The 24,966-nt window shown below is 36.9% G+C and overlaps 1 protein-coding gene and 1 long non-coding RNA gene across 2 annotated transcripts in view; one reads left to right on the top strand and one right to left on the bottom strand.

Moving 5' to 3' along the window:
- LOC148163542 (uncharacterized) overlaps positions 1-24,271 on the bottom strand; it is a 243,962-nt gene extending 219,691 nt beyond the window's left edge. The window contains exon 1 of the long non-coding RNA XR_015768948.1: positions 23,533-24,271. This is a non-coding gene — a long non-coding RNA (uncharacterized LOC148163542). The remainder of the gene's footprint in view (positions 1-23,532) is intronic.
- Positions 24,272-24,479: 208 nt separating this feature from the next.
- UGP2 (UDP-glucose pyrophosphorylase 2) overlaps positions 24,480-24,966 on the top strand; it is a 70,589-nt gene continuing 70,102 nt past the window's right edge. The window contains exon 1 of the mRNA XM_088026506.1: positions 24,480-24,698. The gene's annotated coding sequence lies outside the window, so the exon portion shown is untranslated. The remainder of the gene's footprint in view (positions 24,699-24,966) is intronic.

Below are 24,966 nucleotides of genomic sequence, written 5' to 3'. Positions count from 1 at the left end.
ATCTCAGGGTTGTGAGATCCAGCCTGCATCTGGCTCCATGCCCAGCACAGAGTCTGCTTTGGACTGTCTCTCCCTCTTCCTCTGCTCCCCCCCACCTCTGTGCTCTCTCATGCCCTCTCTCTTTCTCTCTCTCTCAAATAAATAAATAAATCTTTAAATTCCAGTTAATATACAGTGTAATATTAGTTTCAGGTGTAGAATTTGGTGATTCATCACTTACATATAACACTCAGTGCTCATCACAAGTGCCCTCCTTAAATACCCATCACCTATTTAACCCATCCCTCTGCCCACCTCCCCTCCAGCAACCCTCAGTTTGTTCTTTATAGTTAAGAGTCTGTTTTCTGGTTTGCACCTCTTTTTTCCCCCCTATGTTCATCTGTTTCATTTCTTAAATTCCACATGAGTGAAATCATACAGTACTTGCCTTTGACTTATTTCACTTACCGTAATACTCTCTAGCTCCACATCATGGCAAATGGCAAGATTTCATTCTTTTTTATGGCTGAGTAATATTCTATTATATACCATGACTTCTTTATCCATTCATCAGTCAATGGGCATTTTGGCTCTTTCCATAACTTGGCTATTGTTGATAATGCTGCTATAAACATCAGGGTGCATGTATCCTTTCAAATCAGTATTTTTGTGTCCTTTATGTAAATACCTAGCAGTGCATTTGCTGGGTGGTAGGGTAGTTCTATTTTTAACTTTCTGAGGAACCTCCATACTGTTTTCCAGAGTGGCTGCACCAGTTTGCATTCCCACCAACAGTGCAAGAGTGTTCCCCTTTCTCTGCATCTTCACCAACATCTGTTGTTTCCTGTGTTGTTAATTTTAGCCATTCTGACTGCTGCATCTTCACCAACATCTGTTGTTTCCTGTGTTGTTAATTTTAGCCATTCTGACTGGTGTGAGGTGATATCTCATTGTAGCTTTGATTTGTATTTCCCTGATGGTGAGTGATGTTGACCATCTTTCCATATGTATGTTAGCCATTTGTATGTCTTCTTTGGGAAAATGTCTATTCATATCTTCTGCCCATTTTCTAACTGGGTTATTTGTTTTTTGGGGGTGTTGAGTTTTATAAGTTCTTTCTATATTTTGGATACTAACCCTTTATCAGATGTCATTTGCAAATATCTGCTCCCATTCTGAAGGTTGCCTTTTAGTTTTGTTGATTGTTTCCTTCACTGTGCAGAGCTTTATATCTTGATGAAGTCCCAGTAGTTTATTTTTGCTTTTGTTTCTTCTTGCCTCGGCAAGAAGTTGCTAGGCTGATGTCAAAGAGGTTACTGCCTGTGTTCTCCTCTAGGATTTTGATGGTTTCCTGTCTCACGTTTAGGTCTGTCATTCATTTTGAATGTGTAAGAAAGTAGTCCAGGGGTGCCTGGTGGGTCAGTTGATTAAGCATCCAACTCTTGATTTCGGCTGAGGTCACGATCTCAGGGTCATGATCAAGCCCCACATCAGGCTCTGTGCTCAGCAGGGAGTCTTCTTGAGTTCTCTCCCTCCCTCTCTCCCTTTGCCCCTCCCCATGCTTGCACTCTCTCTCTAATAATAGAGATAAAGAAATAAATCTTTTTTAAAAAAAGTAGTCCAATTTCATTCTTTTGCATGTTGTTGTCCAATTTTCCCCAACACCATTTGTTGAAGAGACTGTCTTTTTTCCAATGGATGTTCTTTCCTGCTTTAAGTTTAGTTGACCATATAGTCTTGGGTTTATTTCTGGGTTTTCTATTCTGTTCCATTCATCTAAGTGTGTTTTTCTGCCAATACCATACTGTCTTGATCACTAGAGTTTTGTAATATAATTTAAAGTCTGAAATTGTGATGTCTCCAGCTTTGCCTTTCTTTTTCAAGATTGCTTTGGCTATTTGGGATCTTTTGTGGTTCCATACAAATTTTAGGATTGTTTGTTCTAGCTCTATGAAAAATGCTATTAGTATTTTGATAGGGATTGCATTAAATGTGTAGACTGCTTTGGGTAGTATGGACATTATAACAATGTTTGTTCTCCTAATCCATGAGCATGTAATGTTTTTCAATTTCTTTGGGTCATCTTTGATTTCTTTCATCAGTGTTTTATAGCTTTCAGAGTACTAGTCTTTTACCTCTGGTTAGATTTATCCCTAGGTACCTTATAGTTTTCCAATTGTACATGGGATCAATTCCTTGAAGAAATCAAAATACCAATTTTTTTAAAGATTTTATTTATGTATTTGACAGATAGAGAGAGAGAGCGCGTGCGCACAGGCATGGGGAGTGGGAGAAGGAGAGGCAGGCTCCCCGCTGAGCAAGGAGCCTGATACGGGGCTTGATCCCGGGACTCCGGGATCATGACCTGAGCTGAAGGCAGACACTTAACGATCTGAGCCACCCAGGTGCCCTGAAATCAAATATTAATTTAAAAAAGCTCTTCTTTCACACAGATTCTCAAAATGAGTCATAGAGGAAAGTATCCAACCAGATCAGATTTTGTTATCATTAACTTACTTCACAGAGTGTATAAAGAAAAACAAACCAAAAAACCCTACTAAATTTAATTAAATCTTTTTAAAGATAGCATAAAATATATTCATTAGAAATTCTGATACCAATTTTTTTGTCTTAAACATGGAACCAAATTACAAACAAACCTCACTTAAAAGGTATTGCTTTTATCTTCCCTTCTTTTATCTTTTTTTTTTTTTGAGGTAAAATTCGTATTTGTTTCAGGTATAAGACATTATAGTTTGATATTTGTATACACTACTAAGTGATCACCACTGTAAGTGCAGTTACCAGGCATCACTATACAATAGACCTCCTTCACCCATTTCGCCTACCCCCCAAACCTCCTTTCCCTCTTAAAACTACCAATCTGTATCTATGAATTTTTGTTTTTTTTTTTTAAGTAAACTCTATGCCCAAAGTGGGGCTTGAACTCATAACTTCAAGATCAAGAGTCACATGCTCTACCAGCTGACCCAGCCAGGTACCTGCTTTGTTTTTCAGATGCTGTATATAAGTAAAATGATACAGTATTTATCTTTCTCTGTCTGACTTATTTCACTTAGCATAATACCATCAAGGTCCATCCATTTGTTGCAAATGACAAGCTTTCCTTCTTTCTTATGGCTGAATAGTATTCTGTTGTGTGTGTGTATGTGTATACATATATATATGTACACATCTACATGTATATATCTATATCTATATATGTATATTGCCATCTTCTTTATTCATTCATCTGTCAATGGACACTTAAGTTGTTTCCATATCTTGGCTATTTTAATAATGCTGCAATGAACATGGGGTGTATGTATCTTTTTGAATTAGTGTTTTTGTATTTTTTAGATAAATACCCAGGAGTGGAGTAGCTGAACTATATGTTAGTTCTATTTTTAATTTTTTGACGAATCTCCATACTATTTTTCTGTAGTAGCTAAACCAATTTAAAATCCCACCAACAGTGTACAAAGATTCTCTTTTCTTCACATCCTTTCCAACACTTACTTCTTGTCTTTTTGATAATAGCCATTCTGACATGTATGAAGTTGATAACTCATTCTGTTTTGATTTGCATTTCTCTGATGATTAGTAATGTTAAACATCTTTTCATGTGCCTGTTGGCCATAGGTACATTCTTTGGAAAAATGTCTATTCAGATCCTCTGCCCATTTGTTAGTCAGGTTGTGTGTTTCGTTATTGTGTTATGAGTTCTTTATATATTTTGGATATTAACACCTTATTGGATATATGATTTGCAAATATTTTCTCCCATTCAGTAGCTCGCCTTTTTGTTTTGTTGATCATTTCCTTTACTGTGTAGATACTCTTGATGTAGTCCTGAGATGAAGGCAGACACTTAACTGGCTAAACCACCCAGGTGCGATTTTGTACAATATGAATGAGAATCATATAGGTGAGAAAAAGAGAGTAAAGGGAAAAATAAAGAATGAATATTTAACAATCTCTGGCTGGGTAAAAACTTATAATCTTAGATACAATGATGGGCTTAGTAAAGAAAAATATGTGTTACTACATAACAGTTAAAAGTTGGCATAAACTACCAACATAATAAAAATCTGAAAGCTGAAACCAAATTGGATAAATATTTGATACGTATTACAATACAGAAAACTCATATACACCGATAAAAAACTTTTAAGGTCCTAAAACATGAATTGGCAAGAGAAATACATTTTTTAATTACAAAAAAAGGAGTAAATTTAGAAAAATTTGGTAAAAAGCCTTACTAATAAATTCTGATTAATATATTTAACATTTTTTCCCATTAGCAAAGTTTTTATCCCTACTTTGTTTTGTTTTTTAATGTGCATAGCCAGTGTCACCAAAAGCACTGTCCTCTGAAAGGAGCACTCTCTACCTTGCTAGTGGGTGACATTTGGCAATTTATATTAAAATGCACATATCTTTGATTCAGCATATGCATTTGGGGAACACCTTACTAGGTTGAAATACACTTTGTATTTAGACTTTTTGTTATTGTTTTTCAAGTATCAGTAGTCCTATCAAGCTCCAGAGGATAATGTGGAGTTTAGTACTAGAACCCACAGGACCTGGAAAGCACCTGGAACCAAAGAAATTCTAGGGATCAGCTGCTCCCTCTTATTTTTCCCTCATGGCATCTTACATTCTCTTAGCAGCTCTGTCCCATTCTCCTCTTTCTGTTAACTGGCTTCTTTGGCTTATCCATAGTGTCTGATTTTACACATGTCTTCTGAAGGTTAGCAAGGGATTCTATTCATCATCGCTCAGGAATCCAGGTTGATGGAGACTCCCTCTCAGTAGTGTGCTTCTTTGATCACTGTGGCAGGGAGAAGAAACATGAAGGATTGTGCAATGGCACTTGCTCTTAATACATCTGCCCAGAAATGATACATGCCAAGTCTGCTCACATTTCACTGGCCAAAGCAAGGCACCAGGCCACAACTAACTCCAAGGTCATCAGGGAAGAGCAATCAATATCCAGGAAGAGAACTGGAATTTTTGTGAACAGTCCTTGTGATTTCCTCATCAATATGTTTGTGGGCTCACTTAAGCTTCCTATAAATGTGGATTAAATTTAAAGTTATGGTCCTTCATTCTTTTTCTTTTTAAACATTTATTTTTATATTTTATGTCACATTTACTGACATAAAATTGTACAAATGAATAGAAATCCACAACACACATGCATCATGCTCAACTAAAAACCAGTTGAAAGTTCAAATGCATGAGTTTGGCAAATTCTCTGTTGAGGCAAAATAGCCAATTATGCAACAAAAACAACACACTAACAAGTAAACATGGTGTCATAATACTGTATCTTATTATAAGTATTTTAAGCAATGCTTGTAACTTTTAGTTCCTTCTCTAAACCTTCATATTTATGATAAATAATTCTACTAATAGACATGCTTAGTGGCTTAACCTTGAAATAAAAAAATTTTAAGTCTATTATTTCTTTTTCAGCCTTCTGAGTTTAATTGAAAAGTATCCTGAAATTACCATTTGCAAATATTTTATCTTACTCCTGCATAACTAAAACTATTAGAGAGATAAATCAAATGCTAATGATGATAAGAGTGGAACAGTTATCCATCACTCTTGATTTTAAAATTTTAGTGTATTCTTCAGACTAGCATCCTTCCTCGCCCCTTTAATAAGTAAATGCTATACAGTTCAACTTAAAAAAATCTATACTAACAAATACATTTGTCTAATTTACATATTGAAATTTTCTGTAAGATTTCATGTAGAAAGTCTCCAAGGCTAAAATTAATTTTGATAACTACGTCTGTAGACCATTTTCTTTGTCACAAATCCAATTGGTATTTGAGTTTTAGATCTCTCATTTTGAAAGATCTTCTAAAACACAAATTTAATCTCATAACTTTTTCAGACTTTCTTAAATTTCTCTTCTTTGTAAGCCATCCTAGCAAGACTCCCTAGTGAGCAAAATACCAGAATTTTAAAAGCAGTTTATACAGCATATTTGTAAAAATTGCTTCCCTAAACCTAGAGGATGAGGCAAGAGTTTATTTTCTACAATTTCTTTCATCTTTATTACTTGGCTAACAAAATCAGCTTTCTTTCTGACTTTATATCATGGTCTCCTTCTCAACCCCTCAGCTTTGGTTTTATTGAACAAAACACGGTGACACTTTGGTTTTTGTAGGATTTTCAAAAGATGTAATTACTACGACCCAGATGTTTCAATCAAACCAGTGTACTGTTTTTTTTTTAAGATTTTATTTATTTATTTGACAGAGAGAGACACAGCGAGAGAGAGAACACAAGCAGGGGGAGTGGGAGAGGGAGAAGCAGGCCTCCTGCTGAACAGAGAGCTCAATGCAGGGCTAGATCCCCATGCCCTGAGCCGAAGGTAGACGCTTAACAACTGAGCCACTCAGACACCCCCAGTGTACTGCTTTTGTTGTCTCATCTATATGTTGGGTGCACACTGGCTTTATTAGTTATATCCATCTTTATAGCCAGCATCATTTAAAAAAATTCAATGATCATGGTTTCTATCATAAACTCTTGGAGAAAGTGAGTTTACCATTTTTAGTGAGATCATTTTGGTTCCATAAGACAGAAAATTCTACTTTAAATAGCTAAAACAAATTAAAAAAATGATTTATTGGCTTATATAATTGAAAAGTCCATGGGTAGATAGCAGAAGCTGGATCACAGTTAAAGGGTTCAAACTATCATCCAGATTCAGTTTCTCTTCATCCTTTACTCTGCCTTCTACTGTGTTGGTTTCACTCTCAGGTGCCATGTGGTACTCCCCAGAAACCCGAGGCACACATTCATTCAGATTCAAGTTTAGTAGAAGAGTCATAGTTTCTTCCCTGTCGTTTCTCCACAAGTTGCAGGATCCACTCTGATTGGACCATTTTAGTCACATGTCTTTGGCAAAGAGATCCTAGGACCTATATCAGTTATGAATTCTTTGAGCTGCAACTAACAGAAAAATCTAACTAACAGTAAGCAATGTAGACATTTGTGATCTCATTTAACAAGAAAATTGAAGATGGGCAGTTCAAAGGCTAGTGTCATTTCTTGAAGTTCATCCTTTTCCAGTAATCTATAATACTCATCTCTCATAAATCAAGTTACCATATATATATATATATATAGAGAGAGAGAGAGAGAGAGAGAGATCAATTTCTAAACTCTAGTTCCACTAGTCAAGTTTTTGTTGCTGGGCCACTGTCAATATGCTTTACTTAATATAAATTTTTAAGAAGTCTTATATGTAATAGAGCAAATATTCCCCCTTCTTCTTGAGGAATATCTTGTCTATCTTGAGCTTTTGATTTCTACATAAAATTCTATCAAACTTGTGAAGTTAAAAAAATCCACCTAAGGGGCACCTTTGTGGCTCAGTCAGTTAAGTGTCCAGTTCTTGGTTTTGGCTCAGGTCATAATCTCAGGGTCCTGGGATCTAGCCCCACATGGAGCTCCCCACTCAGCAGGTAGTCTGCTTGAGATTCTCTCCCTCCCCCTCTCCTTTTGCCCTTCCCCCCACTCATACTAACTCCCTCTCTCTCTCTAAAATAAAAAAATAAAAATAAAAATCCACCTAAGGTTTCAATTGAAATTAATTTGAATAGATGGATCAATCTTGGGAGACTTGTCTTCTTTATAATATTGAGCCTTTCTACCAGCTTATATTTCTCAATATATTTTTCATTAAAGTTTTACAATTTTCTCTATAAGGTCTTGCCTAATATCCAAAGGATGTTCTAATTTTTTTCTTGCTATCACAAAAAAAATCTCTTAAAATGTTATTTCTCTAGTTGTATATAAAATGTATTTAAATTTTGTATATTAATCTTATATCAGACACTTTGGCAAATTATCTGATTAAGTCTAATGATTTGTTTGTAGAATTTCTTGGATTTTTCTATGTAGACAATCATCTTACCTGCAAATAATGACAGTTTTATTTATTCTCTTCCAATCCTTCAACTTTTTTTCTGTTGACTTACTGTAGAAATTCTTCCTTTACCTACCTAACTATTTCTGTGTCCTCACATTAGATGTGTTTCCTGTAAATTCCATTCAGGGGCATTTTATATGTTTTTCTTAATCTAATAATCTAAACTAATAGTCTCTCTTTTTTAATTTGTGAGTTAGTCCAAGTGGTATTTATTAAATGTTTACTAATACATTTGGATTTATTTCTACCATCTTTTTCATGCTTATTTTCTCTTTTAAATTAAAAAAAATTATCTTTGGGGCGCCTGGGTGGCTCAGTTGGTTAAGCGACTGCCTTCGGCTCAGGTCATGATCCTGGAGTCCTGGGATCGAGTCCCACATCGGGCTCCCTGCTCAGCGGGGAGTCTGTTTCTCCCTCTGACCCTCTTCCATCTCGTGCTCTCTCTCATTCTCTCTCTCAAATAAATAAAATCTTAAAAAAAAAATATCTTTAGGTTTTACATTTTAAAATCTATTCTTTTTGCTTATGTCTATTGTATTAAATAAATTTTATTTGTCTTTCCCTCTGTCTACTGCATCTTGGAGTAATACATCCTACATATATTCCTTTTTTCTTAAGATTTTATTTTTAAGTAATCTCTACACCCAAAGTGGGGTTCGAACTCACAACCTCGAGATCAGGAGTTGCATGCTCTACTAATTGAGACAGCCAGGTGTCCCAATCCTATATATATTCTTAGTGATAGCTTTAATATGAACACTTAAAGTCTAAAGTTGATAAATATACCTACCTTGATCTTGAATAGAACAAAGACCTAGCATAGTTTTTCTATGATTACCTTATTCCATTGTACATGTTATTATCATTAGTATTTTAGCTGTATCTTGTTTTTGTACTCCCTCATGAGTCATTATTATTATCACTGTTTTATACAATTAATACTTGTTCATATTTTCCCATGTATTTACCTGCCCCATCACTATTTTTTTTTGTATCTCATTTCTTCCTTTTGGCATAATTTATTTAATAATGAAGTATATCCTTTAGTAGGGATTCTCAACTTTTGTCTAAGTTATAGTTTAGCTAGGTATAAAATTATAGGCTGCCAGTTATTTGCCCTTACTACTTGGATTATATTATTCCATTGTCTTTTGATTTATATTGTTGCAATTGAGAAGTCAGTTTCAGTCTAATTTTGTTCTATTTTTGTGGTAAGTTCAAGAATTTCAGGACAGATCAAGGAAGAGACAAGACCATGAGATGACAATAGTGCAAATAAGGTTTACTAGGTGGCAGCTGGGCAGGACCACAGGAAAGAGGAAGTCACTCACGGCAAGACACTATCCAGAGATAGCCACATGGGGCTACCATTCAGAAGGGTAAAAGGACAATGGAACTTCCAAGGAGAGAGGAATTGGAGAGGGGGCTCGTGTGTCTAGGATATACCACTCAGTAGCACGGTGGGAATCTCTGGGTCAGAGAGCTCTGAAGGGCAACAGCAGTTTGGGTTCTTTTACAGCTACAGAGTTTGTCTTATCTATGGCTAGAAGATGTTGGGTGCAGTTTCATGGGGTACACCTAGAAGGCAGGATCTAAATATTAGAAATCTGCTTATTTAGGCTACACTTAAAGCAACTGGATGTGTAAAAACTTGGGTTGGCACTAGTAGGCTTTGCTCTCAGGTCCTAGCCTGCTGGGAATAAGTAAACAATATATAGGGGCCAATATAGAGATGCCATCTTGAACCCATTTATATAACAACTGGGTAATCTATCTTTTCTCTCTGGATGTTTTTAAGATCTCCTCTTTATCTTTATCAAGGTGTAGATTTCTTTTTTCTTTTTTCTTACCACTGTGTCTCCTGAACTTCCCAAGAATGTTCCCAACTCAAAGTTTTTGCATGTCCTAGAACTGCAGCTTGGAAAGCAATTCTTTCAGATATTTTTTTGGCTACCTTCCCCAATTGGTCCAAATCTCTGCTCAAATTATTTCCTGATCCCAGCTTCAAACTTTCTATCTCCTGCCCTCCTTCATTTTTCTTCATAGATTTTATTACTGCTTCACATTTTATTAAATATGTATTCATCATCTTCCTCCTTTCCCCAAGAATATATACTAGCAAGAGCAGAGACTCAGTTTTATTCACTGCTGTGTCCCTAGTATCTAGAACAGTACCTGGAACAGTAGGTACTTAAGTATTTTTTTATTTGACAAACTAGTGGCCTCTCCTCCATGCTTTATTCTTTCCTTTTTAGGGAGATGAATTCTTTTCTGTGTATCTAGGCAGATGGGCCAAATATTGCTGCCCCAGAATGATACTCTTACTCCCCAAGTGACCAACACAAAATGATCAGTATTTCTGAGTTCCAACTCCAAATTCCTAGAAGAGAAAATCTCACTGGTACAGGTTGGGTCAGTAGTCTTTCTTTGGTCCAATTAGGTATATACAGCTAGGTGGCATGTCACAAGGTACACAAGACAACAGAGATCTTATCCAAGTGGAATAGAAGCTTTTAGAAAAGGGAGGGTCTAAGTAAGCAGATACTCAAAATTGGTCTCATATTTGCTTTAAGGGCAAACAGGAAAATTGAAAGCCACCATAGAAATGCAAGCAATTATAGTGTTCACTGTTAGATAAAACACTATTACATAGAATCAAAATAATTTGCTGATTTAAAATCATCTTTAGCATTGGCTTATAGTGTGACAATATTTTAAAATTTTGATTTCTCTTGCTTTATCTTCTTACTTAATCCATTGCCTAGACTTCTAACACCTTAAACTCTTGCCCCTGCCCCAGCCTTCCCTCCCTTGAGCCTTAAGTAATCTTCAAAACTTACTGTTAACTTTTCCTTTCTTAAGTAATGGAAGATAGCCTATCATTTTGTTTCTCAAAAAAATTGCCTAATAATTGCTTTTGTTAGGAAATAAACCACTTTATGTTACAGAAGCTTATGAGTTTGTATTTTTTATGTATTAAAAACAAAGAAAAAAACCCCCCAAAACTAAAGATATATATTTTAAATTATAAAAGTAGTACATGCATGAGTTAAAAAATTCAAACACATGAGTAGAAAAGTGAAAGATAAAAATGTAGCCCAATGATTGTCCACAGCCTAGTCCTACTTCCTATAGCACTTTGTTGACCAGGACCCAAGTGGCAAATACATTTTACACACAGACACACACCCACACACAAAGTGATGAAAAGTTTCATCGATTTTACTTACCCTTACTAGTGCAATGCAACTTAATTTTTCCTTTTACCTTCTTTTTCTAATGTAGGTTGTAACCCACTAAATTGATTTCATTCCCACAATTTGAAAAAAAGTATCCTAAAGGTAGCTGTATCACACTGTATTTCTGATAGTTATCTTCATAACTGAAAACAATACATACATACTGCTACATTTTGGTTCAACTCCTGACATTTTTTTTTTGATTCCACACTGAAAATGAATAATAAGAATTTAGCTCAGTTATATTACTCTTCATTTTTCTTCCCTTGGTCTCCTCTTTGAAATTTTTATTATACTACAGTAAGTTCTATTTGTTACTTTATTGCTTTAAAGAATATACTCACACCTCTATTTCTTGATCCACCCACTTCAGAAAGTGTCTCTTGACTCCTTTATTATGTAAGATTAATATATTTTGCACCCTTTCACTTCTCTCCACTTACCAACTTCCATTAGCTCTATCACTACTTTTACATTGTCAATATTTATATTTACTGTTAGAATAATCAAGTCTTCCACATTTTATCTTTAAATTTAATTTGAAAAGTGAGGGTTTCTTTTTCAGCATCACCATTTTTAAAATCTTATTCATTGCTGAATCAGGTAGTATGAATAAACTCATGAAAAGGGAATCAAACCATGTTACTAGATCTGCACTTACTGAAGGAGAATGTTCTAGGTGTAATGTCAAATGGATTCTTTTTTTTAATGTGTCCATTGATTCCTCATAATAATGTCACATTTTAGTTTGTTTCATCTTTGGACCATGGCTTACACAATTTTTTGCCTTTGCTAAAGATTCCACTTGTCTTTCTTTAGTGTTGATGACAGGAGAAGCATAGGTCACCCTATCATTAAGATTGTCAATGTTTTTAATCATACTATTTCATAAAATGAATATACTTCTTTCTTAAAGACATTCTTCTAGATCCTTCTTTCTGTTTTACTATCACTGATTGCCCTGGGGCCCTAAATATTTGTGTTCCTGAAATATCCTATTACTAAGTTCCCATGTTTCTATCTTGAGTTCTCTTCATTTTGCTGGAACATTTCCTTAGGCATTTCCCCCCTGAAAAGGCATAGGAAGCCCCCCCAAAGAAGGTGAAAAGATCCCTAGTTTGTCCTCATCCTTGAATGTTTTGATCATAGAATTGTAGGTTCGAGTCATTTTCTCTCAGAACTTTGAAAGTATTGCTCCATTGTCTTCTAAAAATCAATGTTGCTGAGAAGATAAATGGCAAACTTCAATCTACTTCAATTTTCCCATCACTCTACTGCTCTTGTAAAGGTAACTGAAAATCTCCACTCACTTGACTCTTTTCTGTCCTCAGTTTAACTGAGCTCTCATTATTGACCTTTTCTAATACTCTTCTCTATGGGCTCTAGACCATACAACTATCCTGGTTTTCTTGAATAATTCGCTACTTTTGCTTTGTCTCCTTCACATGTTTTCCCTTTCTCCATATGACTTCTAAATGCCAGAGTTCCTGTACCCTCTGTTCTATTCTCTATGCCTTCTCCCTACATGATCTTATCCATTCTCATAGCTTTAAAAACTATCTGCTGACAATTCCTAAATTTATAACAGTAGGCTAGACTTCCTTTCTGAGCTCCAGATTCACATCTTTAAATATCTACTTAACATCTCTCTTGTATGTCTCCCAGGCATTTCAAACTTAACATGACCAAAATGGTTCTCTAAATCTGGATCTCCCTCAGCCTTTACCACCTCAATAAATGGCCCTGTGATAAATTGTCCTCCTTGACTCTTCCCTTTCGTTCTCTCATGACTCCTCCCTCCTCAATGAATTCATCACCAATTCCTGTTATTTCCACCTTCAAAATATATCTCTATACTCTTTTAAAAATGTCAATTAGAAAAAAAAATGTCAATTAGATCATGTCAATTCCCTGCTTTAAATGACTGAATTGCTTTTCATTGCATTTAGGATAAATCCAAAACCTGTACAGCCAGCTCTACATGTTTGATTCCTCCCATTTCTCCAAAGTTATTTGTCTCTTGCCATCTTTCACTTGCTTATTTCCTCACTCCACCCTCCTGTCATCTCCTAGAATACACCATGCTCCTTCTATCTCAGAACCTCTGTACTTGAGGTGCTATCTAGCATACATTCTCCTTAGGTCTTTACATAGTTGATTTTTTTTTCCTTCAGATTTTAGCTTTAATGCTCAGGGCTTCCATGTTAACCCACACATAAAGGTAACCTTCTGGAGGGCACAGTGTCAGTTGGATTTTAACCTCCATAGGCAGAAGTCTAAATGCTACCTCTCAGAAAGGCTTTTCTTGACCATGTTACCATATTAATGTTCCTTGTTATTCTGGATCACAGCACTCTATTTCATTCATAGCTTTTTATTCAATCTGTAATTATTTAACTAATTATTATTTTATTTATTGGTTTATAGCCTGTCAGCCTCACTTAGTATACTTCTCTATATAGGTTCACCATTATAAACCTGCAGCCTACCAGTGTCTGGTTCATGGTAGTGTTCAATGAATATTTTTTGAATAAATAAGTGAATGAAACCGTGCTCTGGAACTTCATAAGAATGTGAAAAAGAAAATGGTTTGAGTTATACAGTTTAGTTTGCCCTGGACACATTTCATCTGAAAACTTGTTTCTTTTCACATTTTCTTTTACCATTTATTTCTACCCCTTGAATTTTTCTGTTCTGTTTCCCTAGAAGCTCTTTTTGACACATCATAGGATTGCCCTAGAGTTGGTGATATGTCAAGCTGAGTGCCAAGAGGTGTTAAATATCTCTCATTTTAAAGAAAAGCCTCAATAATCAGAGCTTTGCTACTCCCAACCAGTACCCCAATCATCCCCCTTTCCCATCTATCCCAGGTCTATGACTAGATGATTGAGGACGGATAGTGAAAAAAGAAATTGTCAGCATTTTTGTAGGCAAGAGTGCAGCATCTTTTCCAAAGGGAGCAGGGGAGTGTGTTTCCTACCTCCTAAACTCAGTGAGGTATAATGACTGAAAATCACTTCTCACAAGAAGGGAAAACCAACAACAACCTCAACTATTGGGTATTTTGGAAGGAGAGGGAAGAGTGAAAATGCAGGCATACTCTCCTCTCCACTGCAGGTTCCTGGAGTCACAGGTAAAGCCTGAGTCAAAATGACTGGAGAAGGGGAAGATGAGATTTAAATGGGACATGAAATTGGAATTTCAAACTGAACTACTAGAGTCATGAAAGCCGAAAGTAACCATTGTTGTCAAGAGGCAGGAAAGGGCAATTTGACAGGTCATGACTGAAGAAAGTGTTTAGAAAAAAAGAATAGTTTTATGTTTGTGACACTGTTCCAACAGTTTAATAAAAGGGACATGGGTGGATGCTGAAATTTCTGGATTGATATACGATGTCATAATTTTTCTCTAATATTTTCTATTTTCTGACTCTTTGTTGTATGTTCCAGGAATCCTTGAACTTTACCTTTCATCCCTTCTATCAAATGGTTTAATTTTAGTGATTACATTTTTAATTCCCAAGTATTATCTCTTGTACTCTGATTGTCACTTTTCTATAGCTTGTTCTTATTTTATGTTTATAGTATCTTTAAGTCTCTGAATTAATCTTCATGTCCTTCATATTTAGGCTTTCTGTTTTATCATTGTCCTTCTCTTTGGTGCAATTGATTTTCCTCAAATATCTGGTAATTCTTGATTTTCCGTATTCATCAATAAGGGACCAAGTTGATGAATATTGGTGCTGGAATATCAGTTTTCTTTCTTGTTAGATAGATATATACTTTAAACATGACTTTTATTTTTATTACACAAATACCTGTTCATAGTAGAAGGAATAGTACATAAAAATAATTTTAAAAAGAAAGAACAGAAAAGAAAAGTCACCCATGAGCTTACCACCAGAGGTAACCATTAATATTTTGGTGTATTTTTATCCAGTCTTAGATAACAAGCAAGCAAGCAAACTTTTTTTTTAAACCAAAGTTTGTAAAAACTGGCCTTACTACATATATTTTTTAGCTTGTTTTTCCCCACTTAGGATATAAGGAATATCATTCCATGTCAAAATGTGTATATATATATATATATATATATATATATATATATATACACATACATATATATGTATGTATATATATATACATACACACACATTACCAAATGTCTTTGTCATAACCTATTCCCCTGTTAGTGACATTTGAGTTATATCTTAATTTTTACTATTAAAACAATGCAAGACATATCCTTGGAAACTTGGAAGTATCCAATGCATCTTTAAAACAATATATTTTAAATTACGTTAAAAATATATTTTAAAATAAAAGCCTATCTTTTTCCACTTAAAGAATTTCAAAATCTCTGAAAAACAGATCTTTAAGTTTAGGGGTATTGATCTTTCTTTTTCTTTCTTTCTTTCTTTCTTTTCTTTCTTTCAGAGAGAGAGAGAGAGAGAGAGAAAGATGGACAGAGAGAGAATCTCAAGCAGGCTCCACACCCAGTGCGGAGCCTGACGTGGTGCTCAATCTCATAACCCTGAGATCGTGACCTGGCCAAAATCAAAAGTTAGACACTTAACCAACTGAGCCACACAGGCACCCCTTAGGGATACTGATTTAACCAGGAAAGTGATCAGAAGAAATCTCTTCCTCAGAAGGGTTTGGAGAATAGAGTTTAGATGTGAGAAATGAGTGGGCTGAAAAATATAGTCCCAGTGTGCAAAGATTAAGGGCAGTTCTGGGGTAAATAAGGAGTAAATGAGTGTGATTTGATTTTTCTTTGACACTACATTAATGAGTCTATCAGTCATCCGTGCTGTGAAATAATACACAGTATTGGATCTGGCTCAGCGGGGTGAATGATTATTTTATGGTCTTATCTGATTCACTTATGTGGCCAGTTTGACTCATTAGGCAGTCTGACCAGAGCCTAAGATGGACTCCAACACATGTCTGAGAGTTAGTCCTGGTTGGTCTAGGGGGCCTCAACAGGAAAATTTCTACTCCATGTGGCCTGCCGTTTTCCAATAGGTTAGAAATGGCTTCTTCATACATTGATCTCAGGGCAGCATTCCAATGGGGAGACTAAAAGTTGAAAAGCTTCTTGGGGCTAAGATTAGATGTCACATAATATCACTTCTGCTTCATTCTATTGATCAAAAACGAGTCACTAGGCCAACCAAGACTCAAGGGTATGTTGGGAGGAAAAGACTCCACCTCTTAATGGGAGGAGTGACAAAGTCACATTGCAAAGGTGTGGGGCACAGGGATGGAAGGAATGGTGGCCATCTATGCAAACACTCTATCACAACAGAATTTGTTTTGAAATGCCTCCTTTAGTGTTCTAAAAGTAAATTTACAAGTTGATCATTTGCCATCCAAAACATGATTCCTAAAGAAATAATAAGGAACATCTAATATATACCTATACAGCATTCTATAGCTTTTAAATTCATTCATAAATATCTTATTTGATAATTCATTCAACAAATTTCTTTTCAGTGACAAACACTATGATATGCTCTGGGGATACAAGATAGATAAAAACTTCTTGCTCTCAGAAAGTTTAGCATCTATGTAGGGAAAATAAATATTTAATATGTAATAACAAGGAATAATAACTTGAGATTAATGTTATATCAAGGCAATATAGGAAATCATTAATTAAAATCATCATCATCACTCATACTCTGCCAACAGTGAATGAGATGATCTTTATGATAACTCTGTAAGAGGCAAGACAGGTTATCTGTTGTTACTCTCATTTTTAGATGAGGAAACTAAGTCTCATAGAGCTAACCAAGCTTTTCAGGTTCTAAGTGGCAGAACTCAAAAGAAAAAACAGGTTATTTTCCAAAATCTGTTTTTTCCCAGTATACCCTTCTGCCCCCTCAGAAACCAACATGAGTACCTGAAACGGAAAAAATGCCAATCAATGAAAACAAACAAAAACCTTATATGATGGTACATATTTTGTATGGATTCTTCTCAAAGGACTTCAGTGTTTACAGCTTTAGGGATTGATCATGTAATATGTAAGATACCTAATCTAGTACACCTACCTATACAACAAGCAATTCTGTTTACTTCCTAAATCTCTTTGGATCCTAGATGTTATCATTTGGGTGCGCTAGGTTGAGAAAAATCCATTTAAAAAATAATACCTGAAGGGGTTCTTTCATATGACTATCTAAAGACAACAAAAGGGATTAGATGAGAATGACTAAACTGAATTACCACTATAGAATGAACTATACTACATCCAGTTTACTAAGCAATGAACTTAATCAGGAATGTATATATCTTGGCCCCAAATTCTTTTTGGAATAAGGATGTAAGTAATTAGTAAATACATGAACATATGTAATATATACCAATATACATACATATATATATATGTGCACACAAAAATTTCAAATAATTACCAGTGTGACTTTAGCATTGTTTTATTCCTTTTCACTAGGAAACTGGTAAAACTCTCAAGTTAACATGGCTTAAAGAAAATTTTGGTCTATCTGGATCCTTATTTTTCTTTCATTGTCCTGGTAGTCTATTTGTGGCTTTATCTGGTCTCCATCCCATGCTGGTCTGTGTTAGAAAGATATCAAACAGTTTAGTCTCTGAATCTATCTGTGATGCTCCAAATCCAGACAGTAGTCTTCAATAAGTGTACTTCTATTATTTCAAAAATCTCAGTTTTTGTTACCATATAGATCTATGCAAAGCCAGGACTTCAGTAGGTTTGCAAACATCTAATGTTTTCTTTGTTAAACTCTGGTTGAAAGTCACTGATAATTGAGAATGGCCTCTCTCAGCACTGTTCTGTGCTCCAAATTCTCATTTTCCTAGTGTGCTGCCCAGCAGTGGTGGGAGGGATAATATAGACCAGAATTTTCTAATTCAATGCTTTGAATAGCTTATAGCTGTGAAGCATGACATTGAGTGTTTAAGGCCTGGGGCAGGCCGTTGGGACCCCCAGGGCTGGTTGCCTCCAGCTGCTAGCAGCCTTTATCAGAGGGTGGCCCAAGAGAAACAGAGTCTCTACAGGTGGAGTGGATGATGAAAAACATAAAGTAGTTCCACAGGCCACTTATCCAAGGTGAAGAGAAGTATGCTCAGCAGCTGGCTGCTGAAGTAGATGTCCAGATGGTAGAGTACTTCCTTGGCTGTGTTTAGCACATCACAGCCAGCACGGAGCTTCTGGATGGTGCAACTTTGGTGGCTCTGAAACTCTGACTTCACAGACATCAGATACTTTTGATTGTTTGCAGCTGATATGTCCTTTTAATGGCATCAAAACTAATTTTGGTCTTACTGATCCAACAATGTGTGTGTTTTATAAATTAAAGCTTCATTATTATTTAAAAATGATTTGCTAGATAAAAGTTCACCTGAATTAAAAATCCACTTGCCTTATCACATCAAATTTCATCATTGTGTTTATTAATAAAAAGAGTTGTTAGATTCCTTGAATATAATTTAATCCATTATACATTTTGAATGGTTTCTAAAGAAATGGTTTTAAATTTTTTAAAAAATCTATTTGTACAACATTTCTCATGATTGGTGACTGTGTTCCCTCCCTCTGGCTGCTGAAACAAATGACCACAAACTGGGTGGTTTATAATAATATATATTTATTCTCTTATAGTTCTGGAAGCCTGAAATCTGAAATGGGTTTCTCTTGGCTGAAATCAAGGTGTCAGCAAGGGTCACACTACATCTGGAGGCTCTAGGGGAAAATAATTTCCTTTTCTTTTCCAGCTTCTGTGGGCTGTCTTCATTGCTTAGCTCATGGCCTTGAATCATGTTGCCTTTTCTCCACCTGCCTCTATCATCAAATCACTTTTTTCTTCTGTCTTCAAATCTCTGCCTATGTTTTATTATTTTTTATTTTACTTAATTTCTTATGTAATCTCCACCTCCAACCTAGGGCTCAAACTCACGACCCCAAGATCAAGAGCCACATGCTCTACTGACGGAGTTGGCCAGGGGCCCCCTTCTCCCTACATTTTATAAGGACACTGGTGATTACATTTAGGGCCCAACCAAATAATCCAGGGTAATCTCTCCATCTGAAAATCTTTAATTCAGTCACACTTTTGAAGTCCCTGTTACCATACAGGGTGACATTCACAGATCCCAGGGGGTAAGAACTGGTTATCTTTGAGGACCATTATTCATCCTACCACAGTGCCTATCAAGACTTTGAAGAGATTATAATTTGAAAGTCTTGATCAGAAACTATGTGTACTTTTTCAAGCATAAAACCTGACTCTAAAGGTTATGTTCATGCAGGCAAGTTCAAATTTCTCATTCAAAAATTTGAAAAGATTTTATCTCAGAGTTTTATACAGGTTCATTATCTAATAATTCCCCTATTACTTTGCATTTATTTTTTATTTTCATGCTTTTATTATTTAAAAAGCAATTAACTTATCACCAAGTCCAAAATGATGCCCACAAATTCCCTCTAGGTTATCTCAGGATGCCACACAAATATCATTTTCTCTCTGTGCTGTGATGAGGAAAAGGCTGGGAAATATAGCTCTACTAAGTTTAGGAAATTAATACAAAAGAGAAAACAAGGCCAGGGTTTTAAGTGAGCAAAGTCTATATCTGTTATAATAAGAAGTCAAACACATACTGCCTAAAATCCAGGAACCAAAAAAAAAAAAAATGGCACTATAAACATTTAGAAATAACTATCAGGTATATAGAACTGTCAAGAAAAATGGTTGCCTCTGGCATGCAAAGATGGAGTAAAGAGAGGTAGGGCAGAAGAGTACTGCTATTCATTACGAGCATTTTGGTACTGGTCAGATTTTTTTTAAAGATGTGTATCCTTATTGGAATTTTTTTAAAAAGTTCAATTAAAAATGGTACCAAAACTTAACATTAATATACCACATTTTTTCTGTGGTCTTTTCTCTAAATGAAATGACATTCCTCTTCCTTTCCACTCTAGAGAGGGAAAAACACTGTTACTTTTTATTCCCTAATCATATTACCCATTTAATGATATATAATTACCCAATTATTTAGGCCTTGTCCAAAGAACAGTCCTGAGGATCTTCTCTTTAATACTTAGAGTGGTGGGTGTGAAATGCTCAAAATAAATTCCCCGAGACTAAGGGAACAGAAGTTCTTTATCCTTTCCTTCCCAGTGGTGGCACTGGCAGGAAATTTAATAAGCTAGACCAGAGGCAGAGATGTTTGGAAAACCATCAAAAGACATTTGATGGAATGCACAACAGGGAATCTTTAATATGGTTGAAAGAGAAAGAAAAAATAGGATTAAACTGAATACTTTTCTATTTCACAGCTCTTCTCTATGAGGATTTCAAAGTCAATAAGTAGCCTCATCATCTATACATATATCACCACAGAAAAACAGAATATTTATCTTATGAATTTAGAAGCGATGTATTATTTTTTAGTGAGTCTTTTATATTTCTGAATTATGATTACATAATGATCTATGTTTATTAAAAAACCTGAGAGAATATAGGTTTTTTTCTTTTATGGCTACCTACTATTAAAGGAAATGACTCTTCTGCCTCTATCATCAGGGGGGAGATGTGGAGATGCAGTTTGGCACATGAGTGAGATACAACAATTTCATGGGCGTCATCATTTCTCACCAACACTCTCCTCTGGGCAACATGCAGAACATAGTAGGGACAACATAGTAGGGACTTACCCTCTATGCAACTTTCAAAGGAGAATCCAGAAGGGAATTATTGATAAATGAGAACAAGATAATGCATGTTGCAGTTAAACTGCATTCTTCTGAACCTGGTGACTTTTAAACTACTTAGAAGATTTATCAACTCTTAATTATCTGTAATGCGAGACAACACTTTTTTAAAGCATCTTAGTTATTTGAAATAATTGCTACTGTTGTGATATAAAAGTTAAATAACCTGCAAATATAATTTAAAAATCATACTATGAATAAATAGGATATGTCATAATTTAAATTCACAACTTGTTTCAACAAACTTCCTTATTCATTAACAACAGGGTGTTGGCAACAGGAAAGAATGAAGTCTTTCACTTCCTCAAGTAATTGGAAACACCACTCATTTTTTTAGACTACTCATTCATTCGTAGTAGTTTGTCTCACAGATATTATGTGATATCTTTTTCCAGTTGACACTGTTTGGTTACCTTTCAACTAAAAAATGCCCTATTGTTAGATCTAGGCAGTAACTGGCAAATTCCTAACAGTGGCCCCTTTTTTCTTTTTCATGTGGGTGGCCTAGGATTTAGATAGGTACAGATGGGAGCCAATATTGAATGTGCACAACAGTCTAGTGTATAACTGCTGCCTGGTTTCTTGGCTAAACACTCAGGGCAGGACATAGAAATTTTTATGTCTCTGACATGTTCTCTAAAATTGCCTTGCTTTATTTTCTTGTGTGTAGGGGATGGGAGTAAGATAGACAAACACACACACACACACACACACACACACACACACACACACACACACACTCCTGGTCTGTACACTTATTTCATACTTTAGCAATTTCTAAACCACCTCTTACTGGATAATGCTCACGTTGGGAGTTAGCAAAACTTACTGTAAAGTCATCAGGGCATTGCATTTGCTGCTATTATTCTTACACTTTGGCCCAAGTTCACATTCTAGGTAGAAGTAACTAAAACTTAAAAATTCTTTACCTCTAAATAGAAATTAAATTTTAAGAAACCTCTTTTTTCTTAAGATTTTATTTATTTATTTATTTGAGAGAAAGAGAGAGTACAAGAGAAACATGAACAGGGGTGGGGTTGGGGCAGAGGGAGAGGGAGAGGTAGAAGCAGACTCCCTGCTGAGCAGGAAGCCTGATACAGGGCTTGATCCTGGGACTCCAGGATCATGACCTGAGCCAAAGGCAAGCACTTAACTGACTGAGCCACCCAGGTGCCCCTTAAATTTTAAAATCTTATTTATTGGTGGCACTAAACTGGTCATTCAGTATACACTTCCTGAATGCTTGCTATGTACCAGGCACTGTGCCAAGCACTAAATCTAAAAAGCCATCTCATTCCAAATTACCCCTGCATACACAGTCCTTCCCAGGACTCTATCTTCATCCTCCTTTAGAATGTCCCAAGTTTCTACAAAGGTTTGCTTAATCTATAAATCTATCTCTCCATGTTACAGATTTCTAATGATAGATATATCAACATTACTTGAAGGGAAATTCCACAGTAGTGTATCATGAAAAAAAGGATTAAATACGCATACACACACACATACACCAGTGGTCCACTGCCATGATCTTCCTTTCCTATCCCCACGTCGTTATCTGACAAGTGAGGTTATTTCTAGTGGCTCTAGAGGAAGTGGGAGGCTCTTTTACAAAATATTTGGGAGCTCGAAATGTAAGTTTATTTTATTTTTTTAAAGATTTTATTTATTTATTTATGAGAGACAGAGAGAGAGCGAGAGAGGCAGAGGGAGAAGCAGGCTCCCCAAGAAGTAAGGAGCCCAATGCGGGACCCAATCCCAGGACCCCGGGATCATGACCTGAGTCGAAGGCAGATGCTTAACCATCTGAGCCACCCAGGTGCCCCGAAACTTAATCGCTGTATAAGGAAATTCCATTTTACAGAGCACTATTTGAAAATAATACTTGGGAATATAGCTTCTAGAGTGCTACTTCTCTAAGAGCTAGTCTCTGGGCGATTATGGACTTAATCGTTGAAGACAGGTAGTTCCTTTTTGGAGATTTCTTGAGGCAGCAAATGTACAACGTCCTTTGGTACTACATCTCAATATTTAATCACTCATAAATCAAGATGTCATTCTTAGGTATTACCAAATGCTCTTGCTGCAATTAAAACTCACTTCCTCTCTCTTAACCTTCTATAAAGGTAGAAAATAACAGATCATCCTACTTACAAAAAAACCTTGTATAAATTAAAGACTCTTCATTGCCCTTTATCTTTTGCAGGCTAAGCAACCTATGGGGCCCAATGTTTTGGTGGCATCTTATTTTGGTATTAATATTGATTGATAAATACTATTTAGTGCTGCTATAATTTCTCTACATCACACAAAGGAGGCGGAGATTCTGATTAAGACTGTGTCTCCAAGTGCTGTTATTAAAATGTAGATATCTGGGTTTTAGACATTTCTTTGGTTTTATTTGGGGAAATCAGTTTTATAGCTGAGGTCAATCTTTTTCGATTTCACATAAGAAATATATTACCAAGGACTGTTGCTCTCTAGCATGACAAATCACTGGCCTTTTCGGTGTTATCTAATAACATTTCCATATGAATATGTGGCACCAAATAATTAAAGTTTGTTTAGAGATGAATCATTAAAAAATTCTCACTTTACCTTGGTTGATTAGTGTTGTCCAAAGCCTCAAACTCCTAGAATTACTTGGTTTATTGGAGGCCCCTAAGAGAGCGCTGACAATTCATCTGTCCTGACGCAGGCTGACTGAGTCATGAAGGGAAGTCTGAGATACACCCATTGAGTCTTACAGGTGTTGGCAGTATCAGATGTGATTTAGCGGGCGCTGGGCTGGCCCACTCGCCGTTCCGGTTCCCACGCCACTGCCAATGTTCTTTTCACATCCTCCTTCTTTGTGGACATCAAGAATATTAAAGGTAAGCATCTCGAGGGGTAACATTCATTTCCACTTTGATCAGAAAAGTAAACGCCTATCACAGCAGAAATCTCTGCAGGAATAGGTACTGGGGTGTGGTCGTTCTAGTGGCGGAGCCTTCACTTGGCACTTTTTTCGACGCCCTAAGTCCCTCCTTCTGTTTGTGGGCCCCACACATCCCACTGCTTAGTCCTTGACGCACCTTCACCCTCCCTAGACCAGGAGTAGTGAGTATAGTTTGTATCTACTGAGAAGGGCCTGGGCTCGCTCAGGTAGTTGCCCTGGGGCGTTCTGGCTCTATCGGCCGCTTAGATATCTATCTTCAATCCCTGGTAAACCGAAACATTTTAATGGACTACAAAAATAACCACTCGTGCTTCAGGTTCTCTCCCTTGCTGAAGTATCTGCAGAAGGCTAGAAATTTTACTGGTCCCCGTCGCGGTAGACGCGGCTCCCACAAGCTGATCCCAGGGTCCCGCTCAGCGCCCACCTCCGCGGGGCTCCCTCGGGCCACAGACGCCCCGCCCCCTGCCACCTACGCGAGTCTCATTGGTCAGGCCCTGCGTCCGCCTCGGCTCCTGACTGGTAGTTGTTCCTGTCCGTATGAGCTGCGGGGACATTTCCGCATTGAGCAGGGCTGCTCCAAATGGAGGGGGAGGGGAGGTGTTTGGGAGGAAGTGGGGGCTTGGGGTGTCAGAAGCCGGCAGCCAGGTGGGCGCAGGGGGTCAGCAGCTGGGCTGTGACCGCTGGCGAGGAGTTCAAGTTGTGCATGTGTGAGGGGAGAAGGGGAGAGAGAAGGGTGCCTCAGAGGTGACATTCTCTCAGCCTGCGATCCTTCTTCCCGGGGCGCCATAAACGCCCCCAATTTCCCAGCTGCTAAGAGAAGCGGAAGGTGGGTCTAGGTGGCGGTTTGGAGAGGCGGGGACGGGCTTCCCAAGACCCCTCAGGCGGGTGTTTTCCTCTGGAAGATGTGTAAAGCTCCTCTCCGCGACCCGCCGCGTGGCCCGGGAGGGCGAATTTGGGGTTCGGGGCCCTCCCGCACACCTGTCATCGGGCTCGGGGCGGCATGCAGTTTCTCCCCTCGCAGATGGACCCTTAGTGTTTGCTGCGGGGGAGGGGCGATGTGGCCTTCGGCCCCTCCCGAGAACAAGCCGCGGCAG

The sequence above is a fragment of the Eumetopias jubatus genome, unplaced genomic scaffold, assembly GCF_037043125.1.
Source record: "Eumetopias jubatus isolate StellerSeaLion01/CBP00866 unplaced genomic scaffold, mEumJub1_p1.0 scaffold_9, whole genome shotgun sequence".
Lineage (NCBI taxonomy): Eukaryota > Metazoa > Chordata > Mammalia > Carnivora > Otariidae > Eumetopias > Eumetopias jubatus.
This window is presented reverse-complemented; position numbering and strand designations above follow the sequence as displayed.